The sequence below is a fragment of the Canis lupus genome, chromosome 17, assembly GCF_011100685.1.
Source record: "Canis lupus familiaris isolate Mischka breed German Shepherd chromosome 17, alternate assembly UU_Cfam_GSD_1.0, whole genome shotgun sequence".
Taxonomy (NCBI): Eukaryota; Metazoa; Chordata; class Mammalia; order Carnivora; family Canidae; genus Canis; species Canis lupus.
Genome location: NC_049238.1, coordinates 3,509 through 30,250, shown reverse-complemented (window position 1 = coordinate 30,250; position 26,742 = coordinate 3,509). Strand labels below are relative to the sequence as shown.

Below are 26,742 nucleotides of genomic sequence, written 5' to 3'. Positions count from 1 at the left end.
TGAGCCACCCAGAACCTGGATTCCTTGCTAAGGTACCAGCAATATATCTTACTTACTTATTTATTTAAATATTTAATTTATTTATTCATGAGAAAGAGAGAGAGAGGCAGAGACACAGGCAGAGGGAGACACAGGCTCCATGCAGGGAGCTCGATGTGGGACTCGATCCCGGGTCTCCAGGATCAGGCCCTGGGCTGAAGGTGGCGCTAAACCGCTGAGCCCACCCAGGCTGCCCAACATATCATATTTAGATAGAAAATTTCAGAGAAAGAAAATGTTCAAGTGCCCAAAGTTAGTAAAAATGAAATATGGTATGCTAATATTGCTAATATTTCCATATACACAAAAGATATTTTTCCTTTGTACGTTTGTTTCCTTTCTTGTGTTTGATGGCTTATGGTATGATTTACACATACATCCCTCCCCCTGAGTCTCACACTTCCTGAAACAGATAGGACACATGCAGCATCACCCTTGTGGGGAGAGGTGGCTGCTCTTTGACTAGCCGTTGGCTCTCAGGGATGGACATCAAGGGTTTCTGACTCTGCCCTGTGTGACTCTCACCCACATGGCACTTTGGTTATAGAATTGTCTGAAAAATGGAAGGAATAGATATAGAATACTTTATCCAACCAGAAAATTGACTTGATAATTAAAGATAAATTCAACAAGATTTGAAATGAAATGTTTTTTGAAAACCTCTGAGGCCCCAATTCTGCTATTATCATAACCACTGACAGGAGATAGATTTGGAAAATGTCATACAGTACCCGAATAAGCAAGTCTCCTTCAGAAAACAGTTCTAGATTGACCTGTGGAGAGGCATGCTCACTTCCTCCTGGATTCATGGGTCGGTCAGCTGGGCAGTCTGCAATGCTGTCCTTTAGGGTGGCTGAGGAAGAGAAAATGTTTAATGTTCCTGTTTGGCTTAGCTCTTTTTTTGGTATATTTTTTTATTGGAGTTTGATTTGCCAACATATAGCATAACATCCACTGCTCATCCCATCAAGTGCCCCCCCTCAGATCCCATCACTCAGTCACCCCGTCCCCCCCCCCCCACCTCCCCTTCCACTACCCCTGTTTGCTTCCCAGAGTTAGGAGTCTCTCATGTTCCATCACCCTATCTGATATTTCTCACTCATTTTCTCCCCTTTCCCCTATAATCCCTTTCACTGTTTTTTATATTCCCCGTATGAGTGGAACCATATGATAATTGTCCTCCGATTGACTCACTTCACTCAGCATCATACCCTCCAGTTCCGTCCACGTTGAAGCAGATAGTGGGTATTCATCCTTCTAATGGCTGAGGAATATCCCATTGTATACATAGACCACATTTCCTTTGTCCATTCTTCTTTCGATGGACACCGAGGCTCCTTCCACAGTTTGGCTATTGTGGCCATTGCTGCTATAAACATCGGGGTGCAGGTGTCCCGGCGTTTCACTGCATCTGTATCTTTGGGGTAAATCCCCAGCAGTGCAATTGCTGGGTCGTAGGGCAGGTCTATTTTTAACTCTTTGAGGAACCTCCACACAGTTTTCCAGAGTGGCTGTACCAGTTCACATTCCCACCAACAGTGCAAGAGGGTACCCCTTTCTCCACATCCTCTCCAACATTTGTGGTTTCCTGTCTTGTTGATTTTCCCCATTCTCACGGGTGTGAAGTGGTATCTCATTGTGGTTTTGATTTGTATTTCCCTGATGGCAAGTAATGTGGAGCATTTTCTCATGTGCTTGTTGGCCATGTGTGTGTCTTTGGTGAAATTTCTGTTCATGTCTCCTGCCCATTTCATGATTGGATTGGTTGTTTCTTGGGTTTTGAGTTTAACAAGTTCTTTATAGATCTTGGATATGAGCCCTTTGTCTGATTATGTCATTTGCAAATATCTTCTCCCATTCTGTAGATTGTCTTTTGGTTTTGTTGACTGTTTCTTTTGCTGTGCAGAAGCTTTTCATATTGATTAAGTTCCAATAATTCATTTTTGCTTTTGTTTCCTTTGCCTTCATAATTGTATCTTGCAAGAAGTTGCTGTGGCCAAGTTCAAAAAGGGTGTTGCCTGTGTTCTCCTCTAGGATTTTGATGGAATCGTGTCTCACATTTAGATCTTTCATCCATTTTGAGTTTATATTTGTGTCTGGTGCAAGAGAGTGGTCTAGTTTCATTACTCTGCGTGTGGATGTCCAATTTTCCCAGCACCATTTATTGAAGAGACTGTCCTTCTTCCAGTGGATGGTCTTTCCTGTTTTGTCGAATATTAGTTGACCATAGAGTTGAGGGCCCATTTCTGAGTTCTCTATTCTGTTCCATTGATCTGTGTGTCTGTTTTTGTGCCAGTACCACACTGTCTTGATGACCACAGCTTTGTAGTACAACCTGAAATCTGGCATTGTGATGCCCCCAGATATGGTTTTCTTTTTCAATATTCCCCTGGCTATTCGGGGTCTTTTCTGATTCCACACAAATCTTAAGATTACTTGTTCTAATTCTCTGAAGAAAGTCCATGGCATTTTGATAGGGATTGCATTGAATGTGAAAATTTCCCTGGATAGCATAGACATTTTCACCATATTAATTCTTCCAATCCATGAACATGGAATATTTTTCCATCTCTTTGTGTCTTCCTCAATTTCTTTAAGTGTTCTGTAGTTTTTAGGGTATAGATCCTTCACCTCTTTGGTTAGGTTTATTCCTAGGTATCTTACGCTTTTGGGTGCAATTGTAAATGGGGTTGACTCCTTAATTGCTGTTTCTTCAGTCTCATTGTTAGTGTATAGAAATGCCACTGATTTCCGGGCATTGATTTTGTATCCTGCCACTTTGCCAAATTGCTGTATGAGTTCTGGCAACCTTGGGGTGGAGTCTTTTGGGTTTTCTATGTACAGTATCATGTCATCTGCTAAGAGGGAGAGTTTGACGACTTCTTTGCCAATTTGAATGCCTTTTATTTCTTTTTGTTGCCTGATTGCTGAGGCTAGGACTTCTAGTACTATGTCGAATAGCAGTGGTGAGAGTGGACATCCCTGTTGTGTTCCTGATCTTAGGGGAAAGGCTCCCAGTGTTTCCCCATTGAGAATGATATTTGCTGTGGGCTTTTCATAGATGGCTTTTAAGATGCTGAGGAATGTTCCCTCTATCCCTACACTCTGAAGAGTTTTGATCAGGAATGGATGCTGTATTTTGTCAAATGTTTTCTCTGCATCTATTGAGAGGATCATATGGTTCTTGTTTTTTCTCTTGTTGATATGATCTATCACATTGATTGCTTTCCGAGTGTTGAACCAGCCTTGCATCCTGGGGATAAATCCCACTTGGTCATGGTGAATTATCTTCTTAATGTACTGTGAGAGGACTCAGGCCCCCAGCTCTGCCCAGACCAGGGCCGGGACCTGCTGAGGATCAAGGTGTTCCTCACGAAAGCAGTTCACAGCACACGACTGGTAGACAGCTGCTCTCCAGGGCAGCCCAGGTCCCATGTGTGCCCCTTACCTTGGGCCATCCTGGGCAGAGGGTCAGAGCGAGGGCAAGGGTCTGAGGTCTCTACCACTGTCAGTGGCCTGCAGCACAGCCCAGTGGGTGGGGACAGGCCCGAACTAGCGACACGTGGGCAGACTGCCTGGAGACAATGGCAGAGGCAAGCAGAGGACCTATTCAGGGTCTTCGAGGGCTGACAGGCCTGCAAAGGACCCCTGCCTCCCTCCCCGCAAAGGATCCCAGCCCCTGTGGGATTCACGTAGCCTAAAATTAACCATTTTAAACTGAGAAACCACCACCTCTCTCTCCATCCAAGATACTGGATCCACACCCCCAAAAGGAAAGCCGGTGCCCATTTAGCGGCCCTCCCCGATGCCCTGACCCCAGCCCCTGGGGTCACAGTGGACCCCTGCTTGGACAGTCCACAGCACTGCTGTACGAGACTCCACAGGTGCTGCTGCTTTGCAGTTACCCCTGCAGCTGGGTAATTTCATAGTTCTCAGTGTATTTTCAAGGTTGACTAGACCCGTTTCATCTTTGAGTTTCTTTTCGAGCAGCTGTAACCATCTGTCCCGTGTTGTTCAGGCCCAGAGTCTTCCTTGGGCTGTCTTCCTGTGCGGCTGCTTACTAGCTATGGAGGGGATGTGCTCAGCTGCATCACTCAGTTTACTGCGTACAAGTCCCAAGCACAGGAATGGGTTAGGACTAGCTCTCAGCAATGACACAGTGGATTAGCAGGTAGGAAACAGAAGAGTAGACTGTGCCCGTTACATGGTAAGGAAGTTTAGGAGAAAAAGTGCTCTGGGAGATTATAAGAAATAGCCCAGTTCATAGCTTCAGAAAAATGAGCCCTTTGTTCTGAGCCAAAGCTCTGGAAGATGGAGGAACATTTAATTTATCACAAGAAATGATAAAGTAAAGGAAGGAAAGAAGTTAGACCATCTGCTAGGACCTCTCCTCTGCACCTGCCATTCTGTGAGCCTGGTGGGAAGCCCGTGCCCATCTCCTTCCACAGAGAGCAGAGCCCAGGGTCCATATGACAGGCTGGGCAGAGAGACACACCTGCAGTCTGGGTCACCTATTGTACCTGAGCTGAGCGTGAGGCCTTCTTCCTGTGTCCGGGACCCAAACACTGCGGTGCCGCTTCTGCCTCACAGAAGGTCAACGCTTAGAGCTTGTGGGCAAGCTCCTCTCGTAGCTTGATCTGGAGCCACGCGGCCGCTTACCTGCAAAGCAGCTCTTCACCTTCAGGTAGCCCACGACCAGCCTGAGGATGCAGAGCTTGTCAAGCCGGGCTGCACGTCCTCGGGGTAGGGCAGCAAGGTGGTCAGTTTGCTCAGCTCTGGATTCCAACGGTCCGGTGCTGCTTCAAAGGGTTGCATTTGGCTCCCTCTGGAGGCTGTGGCTCAGGACTTGGCAGGGAGAGAGCAGCAATCATTCTCTACCTCCCTCTGTACCTTCACCGGAGTCACCCGCAGGGCCCCCAGGCCATGCCGGACGCCATCTGGCCCCAGGTCCTGGTGCTTGGAGGCAGGGACCCTTGTCCTTCAGGTTCGGGTTCTGTCCTCACTGCCCTCCTGGCAGGCGGGCCCTATTCATACTGTGCACATGCGAGACCTGGTGTCCCTCAAGGCACTAGGGGCCCAGGACTGGTCATCCCCTCCCAACTTTCTGGTAGCCTGACATGTTTGCAACCATTTTTTAAAAAGATTTTATTTACTTATTCATGAGAGACACAGAGGCAGAGACACAGGGAGAGCGAGAAGCAGGCTCCCTGCGGGGAGCCCAACGTGGGACTCGATCCCAGGATCCCGGGGTCACGCCCAGGGCCGAAGAAGGCCAGTGCCCAACTGCTGAGCCACCCAGGGGCCCCAATATCCACAAATAAATTTTAAATGAGTAAATCTCCATACTACAATTAACACTGAAAAAGCTGAAGCTCCATTTAAGAAATTATAGTTAAGAATTGAGCCTACACACAGACACAAACACACACACACATTAACATACATCTACATGTATACTCTCTTTCTCTGCATGCACACACCCATGCACACCCCAGACCAATGTACATCATAATTACATTGTTAAAAACCAGGGATGGGGAGAGCCAAAGGAAAAAAGACCCATTTCATACAGACAAATAAAGACAGAATAAATGACTTCTCGTCAGAAAAAATGCAAACCAAAGCACAACAGGGTGATATCTTTAATGTTCCAAAAGAAGGGAGCTGTTAACCCAGAATCTCGTATCTGGAGAAATGATCCTTCAAAATGAGGGCAAATTAAAGAAATTTTCAGACAAAAATTCAAAGATTGTATCTCCAGAAGATTTGAGCTACAAAAATACTAAAGAAATTTCTTCAAGCTGAAGAAAAATGGCATTAGGTAGAAATGTGGATCTCCACGAATGAATGAACAATGTTGTAGACAACAAAAAATTTAATGATTTTATTTAAATGGTAATTGTGTAAATAAAAACAGTATTGCATCATGGGGCTTGCAACATATGTAGAAGTAGAATTTGTGAAAACAATAACACAAAGGATGGGAAGTGGAATTACATTGTTGTGAGGTGCTTATGTCGTCCATGAAGTAGTACAATATTATTTGAAAGTAGACAGTAATAAGTTAAGATGTGCATTTTATGCCTTATGGCAACCACTGAAAAAATAAAACAGAAGTACAGCTAATCTGTACTTATTAGAGGAGAAACATGAGATACTAAAGAAGAATGAAATCCAAAGGTAGTAAGGAAAAGAGGAAAAATAACAAAGATGGAACAAAGAAAAAACAGCGAGATGGCAGACTTAACCCTATTGATAGTGACAAAAATGTAAACAGAGGATATCAGACTGACCTGATATATGGTGTCTGGAAGAAACCCAATTAAAAGGTAAAGACACAGATTAAAGTGAAAAGATTGGAAAAAGACATACTATGTACACACTAGACATAGGAAATCTGGAGGTGCTGACAAAGAAGACTCACCAAAGAGAAAGATATTTTCATAATATTAAAAAGGTCATACCAATCATATATGCATTTAATAACAGAGTTTCAAATATGTGAAGCAAGAACTGACGTAACTGCCAGGAGAGACAGGCGAATCCATTAGTTAGTGGGGACTAACTAGAATCCATTAGTTAGTGGGGACTTCTGCGCTATTCTCTCAGTAACTAATAGGACAGATTGCTAGAAAATCAAGGACATACAAGACATGAACGCTATCCTCTAACTTGGTATGATTGACATTTATAAAACAGTGTACCCAACGACTGCAGAATATAGATTCTTTTCATGCACATGCAAAAATTCACCACGGGAGACCATAAAACAAGCCTTAGTACATTTAAATAGATTCAAATCATTTAATCATCATAGAGTATATTCTCAGACCACAATATTTGTGAATCAATAATTAAAACATCTGAAAAGTCCTCAAATATATGAAAATCAATACATTTTAAAATAACTCATGGGCCAAAGAAGAAATCACAGGGAAAATAAAAACATTTCTAAGTGGTAATGAAAGACAACATGCCAAAATTTGTGGGGTACAGTTAAAAGATGATTGTGTAGAAGGAAGATTATAATCTTATATAAGTAAAGGAGGAAAAAAAAATAAGTAAAGGAGGAAGTTTTACAGTCAGTGATCTGGGTTGCCTCCTTAAGAAGCTAGAAACACAAGAATAAACTAAGCCCAAAGCATGTAGAAGGAAAGGAAATAATCAAGTTAAAGCAGAACAATAAAACAGAAAATGGAGGAGCTAAATGAACCAAAAACTGAAAATATCAACAAAATTGTTAATCATCCAGCTAGAGTAATCAGTTCCCGCCAAAAAGAAAATGCAAATTACCAACAGCAAGGAAAAAAGGGAGATAGTTCTAGATCCTACAGACATTGAGAGGAGAAAATCTTTGTGACCCTGCAATATGCAAAGATGCCTTAGATGGGACACCAAAATCACTAACCGTAGCAGAAAAAGATTGATAAACTGGACTTCACCAAAATTAAAAAACCGAAAAGGCAAGCCACAGAATGGGAAACAATACCTGCAGTACATGTAGCTGAGACAGGAATTGTATCCAGAATACATGAAGGACTTTCACTAACCAATTAGAAATGGGCAAATAATTTGAATAGATACCTCATTAAAGAAAATATGCGGGGATCCCTGGGTGGCTCAGCGGTTTAGCGCCTGCCTTTGGCCCAGGGCGCGATCCTGGAGTCCCGGGATCGAGTCCTGCATCGGGCTCTCGGCATGGAGCCTGCTTCTCCCTCCTCCTGTGTCTCTGCCTCTCTCTCTCTTTCTCTCTCTCTCTTCTCTCTATGTCTATCATAAATAAATAAATAAATCTTTAAAAAAAAAGAAAATATGCTAATGACCAAAAAGCATGTAAGATCATAGGCACCATCATAATTCATCAGAAAATGCAAATTAAAGTAAATTACTTGTACACATACATTAAAATGGCCAAAATTCAGAAGATTGACACCCAAGTGTTGGAGGGGATTTAGAGTAACTGGAATTGCCATTAGTGGAAAACTTTGTTTCTTTTTTTTTTTTTAAACTTTCAGTTTCTTAAAATGTTAAACATGACCTAGTAATTCCATTCCTGTCTACCCACTGGAGTGAAATGAAAACATGTGTCTGCTGGGGACTATTTATAGCACTTTATTCATAATGGCCCCAAATGGGACAAGCCAGCCAAGTGGGTGAGGAGAGGCTCAATAGCTCAGCCCCCACCCCCACCCTGTAAGGCTCCTTGGAGCCTGCTAACCGGGGGACCCTGTCCCACGAGGTCTGCCCTGGTCTTCTCCAGCCGGATCCCAGCCCCTTTGAACAAGCCACAGAGAGGGGCTGGGTCTCTGTTGGGCAGCCCCCTCACCACCCAGCTTTGGTGACTTGGCCTCAACCCAGAGGATAACAGAAGTCTCCACCTCTTAGGTTGCCTGGGGATCAATGATAACACAGATGCCATGGTGCAGAACCTGTGCCATCCTTGTGTGGTTTGCTGACAATGTTAGTTTGTGTGTCCCATCACTGTATTATGTGGAAATGTGGACGATTTCATTTTACATTTAAAAAAATTAGGGCACTGGAGGATGTAACTAAGTTCAAAGGACTTTGGGTAGATTCGTTTGTTAAATCTTCACAAACTGCTTTGAAACAGAGCCCTGAGGAGGTTTGTAGGGCCACCAACACCTGGATTTGAATCAGCAGAACAAAATGGGCAAATTGGTATATGCTGATGTTTTTTACTCTTGGAAAAAAAAAAAGAAATACAATTTTCAGTATATATAACACTCTTAGGGACCCCTCACCCCATTTTATTTTATTTTATTTTATTTTATTTATTTTTTTATAATAAATTTATTTTTTATTGGTGTTCAATTTACCAGCATACAGAATAACATCCAGTGCTTAAACATCTTTTTCAATTAACCAGTGATGACTGGTTTCCGTACCCTGGAAAAATAACTTCTGATGAGCTGGTTCTGGGATACCTATGCCCCTACCAGGAAGTTTTATGATATATATATATTTGTGGTAAAATACACACACCATAAATGTTACCATTTTAACCATTCAGTGGCATTAAGTACACTCCGGATGCTGTATAACCATCACCGCTATCGGGTTCCAGAACTTTTCCATCAGGCCAGGGAAACCCTTCACCTGGTAACAGTCGCCTCCCCTCTCCCACTCCCTTGCAATTACTCATCTACTTTCTGGATTAGCTATTCTGGACATTTCACACATGGTGTCATGGGCCATTTGCCGTTTTGTACATGGCCTCGATCGCGGCACTTTACGCAGAATTAGGATCGGTACTTCTAGAGGCTTTGGAAATTTCTCACAAACCTGCCTCCAGGTGCTGGGAAGGAACCCTGTGCCCCTGGAGGCTGCTCCGGGTCTCCACGTCCCTGGGGAAGTGCTCTGAGCCTGTGGATGCCGGCCAGGCTCTGCGGGGTCCCCCGGGGTCTGCCGGGTTCCCGGGCTCTGCGGGTCTCCCAGGCTCTGCGGGTTAGGGACACCTCCCGGCAGGGTGTACCCCGCTCCTCGGTGGTTAGGGACACTCCCGGCAGGGTGTTCCCCGCTCCTCAGTGGTTAGGGACACTCCCGGCAGGGTGTACCCCAGCTCCTCGGTGGTTAGGGACACTCCCGCAGGGTGTACCCCGCTCCTCGGTGGTTAGGGACACTCCCGCAGGGTGTACCCCGCTCCTCGGTGGTTAGGGACACCGCCTGGCAGGGTGTACCCCGCTCCTCGGTGGTTAGGGACACTCCCGCAGGGTGTACCTCAGCTCCTCGGTGGTTAGGGACACTCCCGGCAGGGTGTACCCCGCTCCTCGGTGGTTAGGGACACTCCCGGCAGGGTGTACCCCAGCTCCTCGGTGGTTAGGGACACTCCCGCAGGGTGTACCCCAGCTCCTTGGTGGTTAGGGACACCGCCTGGCAGGGTGTACCCCGCTCCTCGGTGGTTAGGGACACTCCCGCAGGGTGTACCCCGCTCCTCGGTGGTTAGGGACACCGCCTGGCAGGGTGTACCCCGCTCCTCGGTGGTTAGGGACACTCCCGCAGGGTGTACCCCAGCTCCTCGGTGGTTAGGGACACCGCCTGGCAGGGTGTACCCCGCTCCTCGGTGGTTAGGGACACTCCCGCAGGGTGTACCCCAGCTCCTTGGTGGTTAGGGACACCGCCTGGCAGGGTGTACCTCGCTCCTCGGTGGTTAGGGACACCGCCCGGCAGGGTGTACCCTAGCCCCTCGGTGGTTAGGAACACCGCCCGGCAGGGTGTATCCCGCTCTTCGGTGGTTAGGGACACTCCCGCAGGGTGTACCCCGCTCCTCGGTGGTTAGGGACACCGCCCGGCAGGGTGTACCCCAGCCCCTCGGTGGTTAGGGACACTCCCGCAGGGTGTACCCCAGCCCCTCGGTGGTTAGGGACACCGCCCGGCAGGGTGTATCCCGCTCTTCGGTGGCTGCTGGTGGAGCTGGGAGCGCCCAAGCGGGGGCCTGTGCGAGTGCGTGTTCGTGTTTGTGTGCCCAAGAGCCGCTCTGCCATTGTGCCCGCTGCGTGTGTGATGCTCCAGGTGCTTCAGGCTCCTGAAGAGTAGGCTTCGCACCCCTCAGGTATGGGGATGACGTAGGAGTGCTTTTATTTTAACTGATCATAGAATGAAAATAATCAAGGGCACTTAAAGAACACCAGTAATACGATACATTAGTGACCGACTGTATATGCTCCAGGAGGCATGATAGGCATCTCGGTGTTTTCCTTTGCACATCAGACCCCTTCCTTGAGTTTAATGAAGTTGATTCGAGGAGTGGAGGCAGAAACACGGGGCCCAGTCCTGAGAGCAGCTTACTCCCAAGTGTTTGCAGACGTCAGAAGAGCACCCGGCCAACTGTGAGCTGCAGTCGGAGGGGTCTAGGGCCCGGGCTGAACGTGGAGGAAGGGAAGCGTTTCCTGCCCATCCCCCCAGCAGCGCCTTTGCAGTCCCTCCACAGCCATAGGTGGAGACCCCCCTGACAAGTAAGAGAGCCATGGTGGTGCCACAGAGACCACGCTCCTTCCTGGGTTCCTCTCCCTCTTCCTTCTCTTCCCGGGTGATGCAGAGGCCAGGCCGTTTCCAACAAAATCTGGGAATGCATTTCATAGCCTGGGACTTAAGGGCCAGTGCTGCAGGTTCAGGGATCCATGCGCTACAGCCTCTTTATCTTTAATGTAATGGGGGCTGAAAAAGTGGTCTCTGAGTCTTTTACAATCTTTTCTCAAAAAAAGACTTTTAAGACTTCTGCTAATTCAGTGGCATCTTTATTCCTAGAATCACTTGAGTTTCAATGGTATTGCCTAATTTCCCTGTCCATGGTGTCCTCTAGTGTTTTTTCTCTGCATATTTTTAAAAAACAGATGATGTGGATAATGTGAGTATTAAACTGGACCCTTTGGACTTTACAACAAGGAAAACTTGGTAATAATTAATTGGATAAAGGGTATAGGCTTATACCGTATAGGCTTCCTAAAAGAACCAGGGAGTGTGTTTCATTGTATGATTGGACATGCTCTGCTCACTGTTAGCAAGGGCACTGGGTCTCGGTGCCTAGCACCTGTGGGGAGGAGCCAACATTGTTAGCGTGCTGGCTCTTTACTGAGGCCATCAGTGAGGCAGTGCACAACTGACGTATTTCGTTTCAGTCCTGCAGATTGGACAGGAGGAAGTTGCCAGCTGGAAAGTCTCCTGAGATTTAAGAGTGCAGAGGACCAGGGCCACTTACAAGTCAGCAATTGTCTACCTTCTTGAATTGCAAAAGCTGAATTATTTGGCTCATGGCAGCGTTAGGGATGGGATCATCAAACTGTGGTATTCTGGAAGCCAGGATGTGATAGCCTGGAGGATCAGGGGATCCTGCCCCCCAAACCACTCTCGATAGGCCTGCTGCTGCTGAAGGCCTCTGTGCCTCTGGCTCTACCATAAATCTGGGTGGGGTGGTGGCCTGGGGACTGAGAGGTGTTCTTGGACTGTTTGGGGCCACCTGGCCATCCCAGTTCTTTGTTCCCACTGTTTTGGAGGCAGAGAGAAGGCTGGGCCAGAAGCCACTGACTAAAGAGATAGGACCAATAGTCATGGCAGGACTCAGGAAATCAATCAATTGGCATCAAAATAGTGTTTGGGACAGTGTCAGCGAAGGGTGCCCTGGCGCAGGAGCCTCTTACTGTTCAGTCCCCAAGGCCACCTCCAGGATAGTTACCTCCCCTCTCAGAATGCTGTCCCCAGGCAATAACCCTTTTAGTAGGGCCACAGAGAACAGAAGGGAGCAGAAATCAAGTCTTCCGTGCAGGGGGAACCCAGCCAGCCAAGCTGTCCATTGAGCAGGACGTCACTTTCTCCCTATCCAGAGGGGCGTGATGTGTTATTCAGACCACTGATGACTGGATTTACATTTCCTTTTCTGAAAGAGAGTTTTTATTCTGATTGCTCTGCTTTCCTTCCTTGATTAGGTTAGATATCTGGGTAACTGTTAAATCCATGGTTGCAAGATCATGAAACTGAACATTTTCACCTTCCATGATGCGTGTACAGCACCCCCAGGTTTTCAGCTTGTTGCAGTATGATCTACTTGGATCCAGTCCTGAGCCATCTTCCAAAGGAAGAGGAGTTTTTTGTGATTGAAAGGATTGTTGCATTATGAGAAGTGCAGTCTTTGGAATAATTAGTTAGGGAAAGGGTGTGTGTACATGTGTATGCAAATCTGCATGCATACTCGGGAACCAAGGGGTGGACTGTGGTTGAATATGTAATGTTTTTTGCTTGCTCTGTTGTATTAATTGTAAGTGGCTGTTGTAACAAATTTCTTGGTGGCTTAAAACAACACAAATGTGTTCTCTTAGAGTTCTGTAAGGAGTCGGAGGTTTAATATAGGTTTCACCAGGCTAGACTTAAGGTGGTTAGCAGGGCTGTATTTCTTTCTAGAGGCTCCAGGGGAGAAGCTGTTTCCTGTTCATTCAGCTTGTTGGTAGGATTCAACAAGTTGTCGGACTGAGGTCCCATTTCCTTGCTGGTTATGAGCTGAGGGCCATTCCCTTCTTCTTTTCTTCTTCTTTTTTTTTTTCTTCTTCTTCTTCCTTCTTCCTTCTTCTTCTTTCTTCTTCTTTCTTCTTTCTTCTTCCTTCCTCCTCCTCCTCCTTCCTCCTCCTCCTTCCTCCTCCTCCTCCTCCTTCCTCCTCCTCCTTCTTTCTTCCTCCTCCTTCTTCCTTTCTCCTCCTCTTCCTTCCTTCTTTCTTCCTCCCCTTCTTTCTTCCTCCTCCTTCCTTCCTCCTCCTCCTCCCTTCCTCCTCCTTCTTTCTTCTTCTTCTTCTTCTTCTTCTTCTTCTTCTTCTTCTTCTTCTTCTTCTTCTTTCTTTTTCTTCTTCTTCTTCTTCTTCTTCTTCTTCTTCTTCTTCTTCTTCTTCTTCTTTTCTTCTCCTTCCTCCTTCCTTCCTCCTCTGCTTTCTTCATCTATTTATTTGTTAGAGAGAGAGAATAAGTAGGAGGGGCAGATGGAGAGGAAGAGAGAATCCAAAGCAGACTCTGTGCTGAGTGTGGAGCCTAATGCGGAGTTTGACCTCATGACCCTGAGATCATGACCTGAGCCAAAGCCAAGAGTCAGATGCTCAACTGACTGCCACCCAGGTGCCCCATTCCCAGCTTCAGAGGCCACTCACATGTCTTGATTTGTGACACCTTCCTCCATCTTCAGTGCCAGCAATGGTGAGTCCAGTGCTTCTCACAGACTCTTCTGCTTTCCTTCTCTATGGACTCATCTCATTAGATTGGAGCCACTTGAGTAATTCCAGATAATTTCCCTATTTCAAGGTCAACTGATAAGGTAACCTTAATTCTATCTGTAACCTTAATTATTTGTTGCATGTAGCAGAATATATATACAGATGCTGGGGATTAGGTGGCCATCTTTGAGGTGCCATCATTCCACCTGCCACAGTTACATGCTCAGGAGAGGGGGGACTTGTGGAGTGTAGAATCTGCATATGATCAGTTTTACCTGATTCTGCTAAATAATTTTCCAAAGTGGTTGTACTCACCAAACACTATTCTGTTTTTTTGATCTATTTGTTTAATCATATGCTCATATCATACTGTCTGAGTTTCTGTAGCTTTTAATTAGTAAGTCTTAATATCTGGTAATGTAAATCTTCTTTCTTATTCTTCTTTGGTATTGTATTTGCTATTTTAGTCTTGCATTTCCATATAAATTTTTTAATTAACTTGACTTCCACAATACCTGCTGGAATTTTGAATGGGATTGTTAGATTCTATAGATAATTTGGGGGAAGAATTCACATTTTATAATAGAGTATTTTGTTTTTAAAAGATTTTATTTATTTATTCATGAGAGACACACAGAGAGGAAGAGGCATAGACACAGGCAGAGGGAGAAGCAGGCTCCATGCAGGGAGCCTGATGTGGGACTCGATCCTGGGTCTCCAGGATCACACCCTGGGCTGACAGTGGCATTAAACCACTGAGCCACCCAGGCTACCCTTATAATAGAGTCTTCTAATCCATGGATAAGGCATATCTGTCTTTATTTTGGTCTTCATTATGTCTCTCAATAATGTTTTACAATCATCTATCCATTTATTTATTTGTTTTTGAGAGAGGGTGCGGATGGAGGGAGGGGCAGAGGGAGAGTGAGAGTGAGAATCTTAAGCAGACTCTGTGCTGAGCAGGGAACCTGACATGGGGCTTCATCTCACGACCCTGAGATCAATGACCTGAGTCAAAATCAAGAGTTGGACACTTAACTGACTGAGCCACCTAGGTACTCCAAACATATATATTTTTACATATACTTTATTAAATCTTTTCCTAAGTGTTTTATTTTTGAAGCAATTATAAATGGTGTCATTTAATAATTAATTTTCCAATTGTTGCTGTTGTTTAGAAATATAAAATTATGTCCAGTAACTCTGATTATTAATCATAGTAGTTTCTCATAGACTTCTTTGGATTTTTTTAGTGTTCATATTGATGTAATCAATAACAAATGACATCTTTATCTACTCCTTTCCAGTCTCATTACTTTTCTCTTTCTTGTCTTATTGAGTCTGGGTGGCATCTCCAGCCCATCATTGAATGGGGATGGTGTGAGCAGCCATTTGTACTTTGCTCCAAAACTCAAGGAGAAGGATTTTTTAGATTTCACCATCAAGCATGATGTTTGAGTGTTTTGAAGACACATCAAGAGGTTAAGTAAATTTACTTCTATTCATAGTTTTTTCTTTTTATCATGAATGGATTTTTAATTTTATACAATAATGTTTCTCCCTCCACTGACATGATCATATGTTCTATAGATATGGTTAATTACTTAAGTAGATTTTTGAATGCTAAATCAATCTTGCTTTTCTAGAATAAGTCTGTTTGATCACACTGTACTACCCTTTAATACTGTCTGGTACTTTGATAGCATTTTATATCATATAGTTTTGTAATGTTTTCTTTAGTGATTATAGATTTGACTTTCATTACCCTTGTATTTAATGCCTCTGTGAAGCTTTTGTATCAAGGTTTGCTAGCCTCAGATATTGAATTGGAAATGTTCTCTCCTTCCCTTTCTCTGGATAAATGGATATAAGTTTGTGTTATTTTGACATGAAACACGTGGCAAAGTTACCCAGCCTGGAGTTTTTGGTTAGAAAGTGACCCAGGAGGGGTGCTTTCAGCCTGGTTCAATGTCCAGCAATCGATTCAGTGTCCAACTGGTGATTTTGGCTCAGGTCATGATCTTGGGGTCCTGAGATCGAGTCCCGAGTCTAGCCCCACACTCATTAGGGAGTCTGCTTGAAAATTCTCTCCCTCTGCCTCTGCCTACCCCCTATTTGTGGATACAATCTCTGTTTCTCAAATAAATAAATAAATCTTAAAAAAAAAAAGAAAGACTAACCCAGGCGGGAGGGATGCAGGACCTGCTTGTCATGGAGCCAAGGAATATGATACGAAGAGGCATCTGAAGGAAACAAAGACGGAACATACAGCACTTTAGCTATGTGGCTCCGGTGGACATGAAAAGGACATAGTGTCTGAGTCTCAAGGTCTGAAGAATTTTCAAAACCTGTGCCCACAGTTGGCTGACTTTCCTCTGATATGAACCAGCATCAACTCCCAAACTATAAACTCCCTCATTTGCTCTTTTGTTGTCCTTGTTATATTAAGAGTTTAAATAAAAATGCTTTACACACAAAAACAAATTAACGAGGGGCCTGAATCCCAAGACATTAGTGAGTCTGACTTCCCGCTGCTTCCCCTCAAAGCGCCTGCTGTTTCAGGGCTGAGGAATTGGGCAGAATGGGGCTGATCGGAAGCAAATGATAAGCAGTGAGTTCCAGCACCTGGGGAGACAGAAACTGGAGTTCTGCAGAGAAGTGAGCCCCATACTTTCTGTTTTCTGCCCACAACAACATTAATCTAGAAATTGGTACTGAGGTATACTGATACAATAAGGTAAAATAAGGTATATAATAAGTAATACATGATGATGAAGATAGATGATAGATAGATAGATAGAAGATAGATAATAGATAGATAGTCTCTATCTATAACATCCAATAACAATGATCCCAGGTCTTAGCTTCTACAAATGAACCAGAGCTCCATGATTCCAGGGCCATGTTAGGAAAATTACAAGGTGAAGCCTGGAGCATCTTGTGCCAAAACAGCAAGGAGGGGCTCACAGACTGGAGGCATGTTACAGGGATACAGGAGCCAGCCTGGAGGGCCTCCTGTTGGTCAAGTCTGAGATGGTTTGAATGTCAAGAGAAACAGTGAGAGAATGGACTAACTCAGTAAAATAGGAAATCATATTACAGATATAAATACATCAGTGATTACATCGAAAATTCTATGATGAAGGGGGTATTTATATAGTTGGAAAGTATTTCCCTACAAAATGCTTAGTAATTTCAAAGGAGAAAGAGTATCATCATGGTGGAGACTGTGGGAGATCCCAGCTTCAGTGCGTGATTGTCAGTAGTACAAGGAGAACTTGTGGGCCTCCTACAAGGACATAGGCACAACATTACCTCAAGATGTTTTGCCAAAGATACACGACTTTAATCTATGCATGAGGACATGTCAGATGATCCAGATGAGGGGCCTTCCATGTTCTACAAACAGCTGGCTGTGGTGTTGGAAAGTACCCAGGGACTGGAGAGGAGACATGGAGTACCTTTTACTCTGCAGGGCATTATTATAGATGAGACTTGAGTACAGGCCAGAGGACCAGGTGTCAGCTCTACATCCATGACAGCTCCCTCATTTTCAAGGATGCACTGCAGTTGTGTGTGGGGAAAAGTCCTTGTTTGTAGGAAATACATGCCAAAATCTTCAGGGGTGATATGGTGTCAGTTTTGCAACTTTCTCACAAATGTATGTCTAGGTTTTCTCTAAGTTTGTAATTATTTCAAAATTATAAGAAACAAATTGAATTTATGACTTTCCCACTAAGAAAACTCCAGGCCTGGCTGGCTTCATTTGGTAAATTCTATCAAAAACCTAAGGAATAATTAAAGTCAGTATTATAGAAAATCTTTTAGAAAATGGAGGCAGGAATACTTCTGAGATCATCTCATGGACCCAGGATACCAGTGATGCCAAACCAGACAAGGATATTATAAGAAAAGAAAATTGCAAACCAGCATCTCCCCATGAACAGAAAAGTCCTCAACAAAATATTGGCAAATTGATGGAGCAATCCATAGAAAGAATAATACATCACCATTTCCTTGTTGTGTGACCTTGGGCATTTTACTTGGCTGCTCTGAACCTCATGGCCCTCACACACCCTTCCTGAGGATAGTGCCTCGAACATTCGTTCTAATGATTTCCCCATCTTTTTCACCGCAGTAGGCCAGGGCCAGTATGAGGACCCCAGCCTCAGGGCACAGTCACTGGGTCAAGGAGCAGACCCGCTGCCTCTGTGGGTCCCATCAGTTTCTCTCCTCCTGGAACTCAGGTCTTGAGCGGTGACCAAAGGCAGCCACAAGAGGACATGGAGGTGGCACCCACCGTTCCCACAGCAGCCGGGACTCCGTCTTCCCAGGTGTCTGTCTCTCCCTTTGGCACAATGAGGAATGACCCTCACCTCTCAGTATATCCCCATTGCTTTGGTGGTTAGAGTGAATTTCTCTTGCTTGTAAGCAGCACTTCTCACTGTGGGAGAGGAGAGGATGTGCCTGCACATGGGTGAGGGGGTGGAACTTGAGGGAAGGGCAAGGAGGGCTGAGTCCCCAACAGCAGGTCAGATGGTCAGCCCTGAAGGGAGTGACCTCAGGGTGGGTAGTGAAGAGAGCAATATTTACATGAACATAGCAGAAACTTGCCTGCTAGATGAAAGATTAAGAGTTGGACTCATTTTAAAAAAGATTTTATTTATGCATGAGAGACACAGAGAGTGGCAGAAACACAAGCAGAGGGAGAAGCAGGCTCCCTGTGGGGAGCCCAATGTGGGACTCGATCCCAGGATCCCAGGATCACACCATCGGCCAAAGGCAGACGCTCAACCACTGAGCCACCCAGGTGCCCCCAACTCAGTTTTTGACTTTGGAGTGCTGGCAGCCTCCGAGCCTCACCTTCCTCTTTCCTTTTGTCCCATGTCTGGGTGAGATGGTGAGAAAGCTGAGTGCTCCCTCCCTTGGCAAGGTGAGAGATTCAGAGAGCCCCTGAGCCAGTGTTACACTGGGGATTTGTGGTGATTTCCTAAATTCCATAATATATGTAATTCATTCTGAATGTCCTAGTCCTCAAATGTCCAGTTCCCAGAGGGAGAAGAGGGAAAAATAAAGGGGGCTGGAATAAAACCCTGTCTCTTAATTTCCCTGGTGGCTTCTTTAGCCAGTAGGTTTGCGACAATGGCAGTCTACCTCCCTGCCTGTACCTCCAAGATCAGAAGCAGCAATCACAGTATAAATCCCTGATACTTGTAGGGAAAGATCCATATTGTCTACATTAGCCCCCCAAAATCACATTCATGACATGTCAGGGATGCAGACATGAATGTCTGCCATGTGGCCGAAGATGAGGATTGAGTGGCCACCACATGCTGAGAGTGGAGAGAAACCACAGTGTGCTGCCCAGTAATTCCCCTGAAGGCTGCAAGCCTTTGAAAAGACCCCAGAATTTCAAAATAGTTACATCAGACATATTCTTCAAGTACAATTTTTGTCTAGAATGGGAGATGTTTTCCTGGAGCTTCCTGCTTTGCCACCTTCTCTAACATCATTCTAAGACCATTCACAGTTATTGTAATCCTTGCCTTTCTGAAAATTTGTTCCAGAGATGCCTGGGTAGGCTCCATCAGCTAAGTGTCTGACTCTTGATTTCAGCTCAGGTCATGGCCTCAGGGTCGTGAGAGTGAGCCCCGCATGGAGTTTGCTTGGGATTCTGTCTCTCTCTCTTTTTTTTAAGATTCATTTATTTTTTATTTTTTTTATAATTAATTTATTTTTTATTGGTGTTCAGTTTGCCAACATACAGAATAACACCCAGTGCTCATCCCATCAAGTGCCCCCCTCAGTGCCCATCACCCATTCATCCCCACCCCCGCCCTCCTCCCCTTCCACCACCCCTAGTTCATTTCCCAGAGTTAGGAGTCTTTATGTTCTGTCTACCTTTCTGACATTTCCCACACATTTCCTCTCACTTCCCTTATATTCCCTTTCACTATTATTTATATTCCCCAAATGAATAAGAATATATAATGTTTGTCCTCCTCTGATTGACTTATTTCACTCAGCATAATACCTTCCAGTTCCATCCATGTTGAAGCAAATGGTGGGTATTTGTCATTTCTAATGGCTGAGTAATATTCCATTGTATACATAAACCACATCTTCTTTATCCATTCATCTTTCGATGGACACCGAGGCTCCTTCCAGTTTGGCTATTGTGGACATTGCTGCTAGAAACATCGGGGTGCAGGTGTCCCAGTGCTTCATTGCATCTGTATCTTTGGGGTAAATCCCCAGCAGTGCAATTGCTGGGTCATAGGGCAGATCTAATTTTAACCCTTTGAGGAACCTCCACACAGTTTTCCAGAGTGGCTGCACGAGTTCACATTCCCACCAACAGTGTAAGAGGGTTCCCTTTTCTCCACATCCTCTCCAGCATTTGTGGTTTCCTGCCTTGTTAATTTTCCCCATTCTCACTGGTGTGAGGCGATACAGTCAACAAAACTAAAAGACAACCTACAGAATGGAGAAGATATTTGCAAATGACATATCAGATAAAGGGCTAGTTTCCAAGATCTATAAAGAACTTACTAAACTCAACAGCAAAGAAACAAACAATCCAGTCATGAAACGGGCAAAAGACATGAAGAGAAATCTCACAGAGGAAGACATAGACATGGCCAACATGCACATGAGAAAATGCTCTGCATCACTTGCCATCAGGGAAATGCAAATTAAGATTCATTTATTTATTTATTTGTGATAGACATGGAGAGAGAGAGAGAGGCAGAGACACAGGAGGAGGGAGAAGCAGCCTCCACGCCAGGAGCCCGACGTGGGACTCGATCCCGGGACTCCAGGATCGCGCCCTGGGCCAAAGGCAGGCGCCAAACTACTGAGCCACCCAGGGATCCCCAGGATTCTCTCTCTTGATCTCTGTCTGCCCCTCCCACCCTGCTTGTACTCTCTTTAAAAAAAAAATGTGTTCCATCTGTTCTTTGTTTTCCAACATTTCCAATTTGGAGATTACTGGACACTGGTTCTAAACTGACACTAATTTCAGGAAACCTAAAATGTCACTGTGGTCCACTAGTCAGCACAGGGGCTTAGGGAGAGCAGGTGAGCAAGGCAGTTTGGTGCCAGGGCATCTCCGAGCACGTCTGGTATGTTTCCAGAGCGATCTTGTGTAACGGAATTACATTTATTGAATTCACATACTCAGTAACTGGCTGAACTGTGTTGCTTCCCTGGCTTCTGGAATAGCGCTATACCGGTAGGAAGGAAGAGGGTTAGAATTCACTAGAACTCTTTCTACTTAGGAAAATAGTAAACCAACAGAAATTCCACATTCTGGAAGAGATTAGTGCCACCATGAAGGACTTGAAAGACTTGGAAAATTGGGGGGTGAGTGGTGAATCTCTCATAGGTTATTCAATTCACATATCTGGCCTGTGCAGAAAACAGAAGGATCTTGTAAAATGATGGTAAATTCTAGTAAGCTTAACTAGATGGTATCTCCAATTGTAAGTGTTGTTCCAGATGTGGTTTTATTGCTGAGTAAATTAACACATCCCCCATACCTGGGTATGCAGCTTTTGATCTGGAAAATGCCTTTACCACACCTTGACATCTATTAGTAAAGACCAACAGAATACTTTTCTTTTAGCTGGCGAGACCAGAAGTACACGTTCCCTGTCCTACCTCAGAGGTATATCTACTCTCTAACTATATATCATAATTTGGTCCACAGGGATCTTGATTGTCTTTCCCTTCCACAGGACACCACATGGGTCCTGATGGCATTATATTGATTGACCTAGTGAGTAAGAAGTAGCAAATACTCCAGAGTTATTAGGCAACACATTGGCATGTCAGAGGGTGAGAACTAAATATGATAAATTCAAAGGCCTTTCTCCTCAGTGAAATTTCTAGAGGTCCCTTGGCACCAGGCATGTCAAGATATTCCTTTCTAAAGGGCAAAAAGAGGCAGAATGCCTAGTGGGCCTCCTTGGATTTTGGAGGCAACATATTCCTCATTTGGGTCCATTTACTGAGTGACCTTGAAAAGCTGCTAGTTTGGGTGGGACTCAAAATGAGAGAGGGCTCTGCAATAAGTCCAGGCTGTCATGCAAGCTGCTCTGCTACTTGGGCTATATGATGCAGCAGATCCAATAGTTCTCAAAGCAGCAGTGGTAGGTAGAGGCTTTCTGGATGTGAGTCACAATGTGGACACCTAGTATTTGTGAGGAAATTCCTATTATCCTCCAAAAACCCTATTATCTCTCTTTGGGGGAACAGCTTTTGGCTTGCTACTGGGCCTTGGTAGAGACTGATGCTACCAAGTTACTATGCAGTCTGAGCTTCCGGTATTAAGCTAGACATCAGTCTGACCAATAAAGCCATAGGGTCGGGCATGCACAGCAGTATTCCATTGTTGAATGGAAGCGGTCCATACAAGATTAGGCTTGTACATGCCCTGAAGGCACAAGGAAATTACACGAAGACATAACCCAAAAGCCCACGGACCTCACTCCTGCTACATTACCTTCTCTCTCCTAGCCTGCATCTATGGCCTCCTAGGGATGTCTGCACTGTTAGTTGACTAGGAAAGTGAAAAGCTGAAGCTTGGTTTACAGATAATATGCACGCACCATTCAAAGTGGACTAAATGTGGCACCACAGTCCCTTTCTGGGACATCCATGAAGGACAGTGGTGAAAGGAAATCTTCTGAGTGGGAACAATCAGGTGCAGCTAATTGTTCATTTTGCTTTGGAAGAAGTAGTCAGAAGTATGGGTATATACAGGTTGGGCTGTGGCCAACGGTTTAGCTGGATGGTTAGCAATTTGGAAGGAATATGATTAGAAAATTGGTGAGAAAGAGGTGTGGGGAGGAGAAATGTGGATAGACCTTTGAGTGTTCAATAAACATGAATATATTTTTGGGAGCTACTGTACTGTGTGGGATCATTGATCTCAATTAGCAAGGGGAAATTGGGCTGCTACTACACGGTGGAAATAAGGCCAAGGGTGTCTGAAATACAAGTGAGCCTTTAGGATGACTTTTACTACTACCAGTTTCTGTGATTAAAGCTGATGGAAAACTACAATGATCCCAATTCAGGCAGGTAGTATTAATGATCCCCACACTTCAGAAATGAAGATTTGTGTAATCCGTCTGTCTAAGAACTCCACCTAAGCCCCACACATTATTAAAAAGCTCAAAATGGATATCAAGCATATGTATACTGTAAAACTATAAAACTCTTAGAAGATAAAATAGGAGGAATTCCTTGTGCCCTGGGTCTTGGTAAAGAGTTCTTAAACATACGACAAAAAATGGGGCAGCTGGGTGGCTCAGTTACGAAGCCTTGGACTTTGGTCCCAGGTCATGATCTCAGGGTCCTGGGATTGAGCCCTGTGTGAGGCTCTGTGCTGAGCTGGGAGTCTGCTTGAGGATTCTCTCTCTCCCTTTGCAAACCCCCCCATCTCTCTCAAATAAGTAAATCTTTAAAAACAAAACAAACGAAAAATCCCAGGGCACCAAAAGCATGATCTGTAATAGGAAAATTGGACTTCATAAAAATAAATACATTTGTTCTCTGAAAGATTCTGTTAAAAAGATAAAAAGACAAGCTACATCCTGAGAGAATATTTACATGCTATATTATTTGACAAAGGAGTCCTTATCTAGATTATGTGAAGAAGCCTGAGAACTCGATGTTTAAAAACCCAAACAATCTAATTATAAAATGGACACCCAAAAAGAAAGACACAAAGCGAAATTTCACTGAATAAGAATACAAATGACAGATAAGCACATGAAAAGATGTTCAATGTCACTACCCTTAGTAAAGTATTTGAGACCATGATAAGGTATCACTACACAGCTATCAAAATAGCTAAATATAAGATAATGGCATATGCAAGTTACCTCAAAACTGGATTAAAGACCTAAATATAAGATCCCAAACCCAAAACTCCTAGCAGAAAACACAGGGGAAAGCTTCATAACATTGGATTTGGCAGTGAGTGATTCTGGGACGTGACACCAAAAGCAGAGGCAATAATAGCAAAGACAAATGGGACTACATCAAACTTTAAAACACTCATGCATCAAAGGGCACAATGGACAGAGTGAAAAAAGTCTATAGAATGGGAGAAAAGATTATAAATCATTAAAGTGATAAGGGATTAATAATATAAGGAGTATGTAGACAACTCCTACAACTCAATAGAAAAAAATCAAGTAAGTTGGTTTAAAAGGATTCAACAATATGAACTGACCTTTCTCCAAAGAAGATATACAAATGACCAACAAGTTTACAAAAAGATGCTCAACATCACTAATCATTAGAGAAATGCAAATCAAAACCACAGTTAAATATCACTCCACACCCATTAGGAAGAGTACTATCAAAAGATCAGAAAATAACAAGTGTTGACAAGGATGTGGAAAAATTAGAAGCTCTGGAAAACCACTATGGGAAACCGTGTGGCAGTTCCTCAAAAAAAAGCAAAAGTAGAACTACCGTGTAATTTATCAATTTCATTTCTGGGTATAATCCAAAAGAATCGAAAGCAGGTCTTGAGATATTTCCACACCCCTGTTCATAGCAGCATTATTCACAAAAGGTGAACACAAGGGGATCCCTGGGTGACTCAGCGGTTTAGCGCCTGCCTTTGGCCCAGGGTGTGATCCTGGAGTCCCAGAATCAAGTCCCGCGTCGGGCTCCTGGCATGGAGCCTGCTTCTCCCTCTGCCTGTGGCTCTGCCTCTCTCTCTCTATGTCTATCATGAATAAACAAATAAAATCTTTTTAAAAAAAGGTAAACACAAGAAATCCATGAATGGATGGAAGAATATACAGAGTGTGGTATATACATTTACTGGCATGTCATTCAACCTTAAAAGGCAATCCTGTCACACACTACAGAATGGACATTAAGCCTAGTATTATGAACCAGTCACAATATGACAAATATTATATGATTCCAGTTAATGAGGTATCTTAAGTAGCCAAATTCATAGCAATAGAAAGAATGGTGGTTACCAGATGTTGGGATTAAGGGGAGAAGGAGGGCATTGGTTAATAGGCATAGAATTTCAGATTTGAAAGATGGAAAAGTTTTGGAGATCCATTGCACAACAACATGAATATACTTAATACCTCTGAGTTATATGCTTATAAACAGTGAAGATGGTTGATTTTACATTATTTGTAGTGTACCATAATTTTTAAGAAGATAATCACATACTAAATATTGAGGAGGATGTACAGCAACTGGATTGCTCCTACACTGTGGTAGGATTGTAAATGTCCCAGCCACTTTGGAAAACAGTTTTGCAGTTACTTTAAACATTGACTATACCTGTATCACACAGTACATCAGTTGTGCTTCTGGGCATTTGTTTCAGAGAAATGAAAACTTATGTTTACACAAAGATTCGTATACAGTTGTTCAGAGTAATGCAAAACTCCCTAACCAGTACCCTAACCTGTACCCTAACCCTAACCCTAACCCGTACCCTAACCCCTAACCCGTACCCTAACCCCTAACCCGTACCCTAACACTAAACCTAACCCGTACCCTAACCCTAACCCGTACCCTAACCCGAACCCTAACCCGTGACCTAACCCTAACCCGTACCCTAATCCTAACCATAATCCTAACCCGTATCCTAACCCATACCCTAACCCTAACCCGTACCCTCCTTAACCCGTACCCTAACCCGTACCCTAACCCTAACCCCTAACCCTAACCCTAACCCTAACCCTAACCACTAACCCGTACCCTAACCCTAACCCGTATCCTAACCCTAACCCCTAACCCTAACCCTAACCTGTACCCTAATCCCTAACCCGTACCCTAACACCTAACCCGTACCCTAAACCTAGCCCTAACCCCTAGCCCAAACCCTAACCCATAACCCTAACCCTGCCTTCACCCCTTACCCTAAACTCTAACCCCATCCCCCACTCTATCTCTAACCGTATTCCCTCCCTCTATTCCCTAACCCTAAACCCTATAACCTATCTGTAACATTACCCTAATCCAGACCCTAAGTCAATTTCCTAGTCCCTAATACCTTACTTTAACTCCTACCTCTTGACCCTTACCCCATCCCCTCACCCTCACCAGTAACTCGTACGCATAACCATGATCACTAATCCATATCATCTAAGCTAACCTTAACAACCTATTGCTCACCCTAAACCCTAACCCTATCTCAATTCTCCCCATTCACTTACCTTGTCGTTCTGAGTAGCCCTGCTGAGGTGGATGTGACTCTGAACAGCGCCTCCAGGGTCCTCCAGCGGGTCCTGAGGAAGCCGGACTCCTGTCATGGCGGACGTGGCCCCATGTCTTCCTGAGTCATAGACAGCGGGTCCTGAGGACGAGAGGGGTCCTGTCACTGTGGACTATGCCTCACATCCTCCGGAAGCCTCCCCGCGGGTCCTGAGGAGGCCGGGGCTCCTGTCAGCGTAGACGCTGCCCAACGTCATCCCGAAGACTCACCGCAGGTCCTGAGGAGGCCGGGGTTCCTGTCCCCATGGACACAGCCCCACGTCATCCCAAAAACTCACCGTGGGTCCTAAGGAGGCCGGGGCTCCTGTCAGGGAGGACGCGGCCCCACATCTTCCTGAAGTCTCACCGCGGGTCCTGAGGAGACCAGGCTCCTGTCAGCGAGGACGGGGCTCCACATCCTCTGGAAGCCTCACCGCGAGTCCTGAGGAGGCCAGGGCTCCTGTCACCGTGGAGGCAGCCCCACATGGTCCTGAAGCCTACCCACGGGTACTGAGGAGGCCGGGGCTCCTGTCAGCGTGGACGCGGCCCCACGTCCTCCTCAGGCCTCCAGAGCGCAGAGGGGCTCCTGTTACTGCTGGCTGACGAGGCCTACTGCGCATGTGCGCCCCTTGACCCGGGCCTGGGTTCGGGCGCCCCCTGCGGGACGCTCAGGAGCTGAAGGAGGCCGTGCAGGAGGCGGCGTCCCCGCGCCCAGGGCCGGACCTGCCTCCTTCCAGGCTCCAGCTGA

At 44.9% G+C, this 26,742-nt stretch overlaps 1 long non-coding RNA gene across 2 annotated transcripts; it reads right to left on the bottom strand.

Moving 5' to 3' along the window:
• Positions 1 to 213: 213 nt before the first annotated feature.
• On the bottom strand, positions 214 to 26,518 carry LOC119877145. Of its 2 annotated transcripts, none has more exons than XR_005371936.1 (3): positions 26,294 to 26,518; positions 25,958 to 26,097; positions 214 to 892 (listed from the first exon to the last, which is right to left on the bottom strand). It is a non-coding gene; the product is annotated as an uncharacterized LOC119877145 (long non-coding RNA). The 2 variants fall into 2 exon arrangements; XR_005371937.1 differs by lacking the exon at positions 214 to 892 and adding an exon at positions 24,437 to 24,495.
• Positions 26,519 to 26,742: the final 224 nt, after the last annotated feature.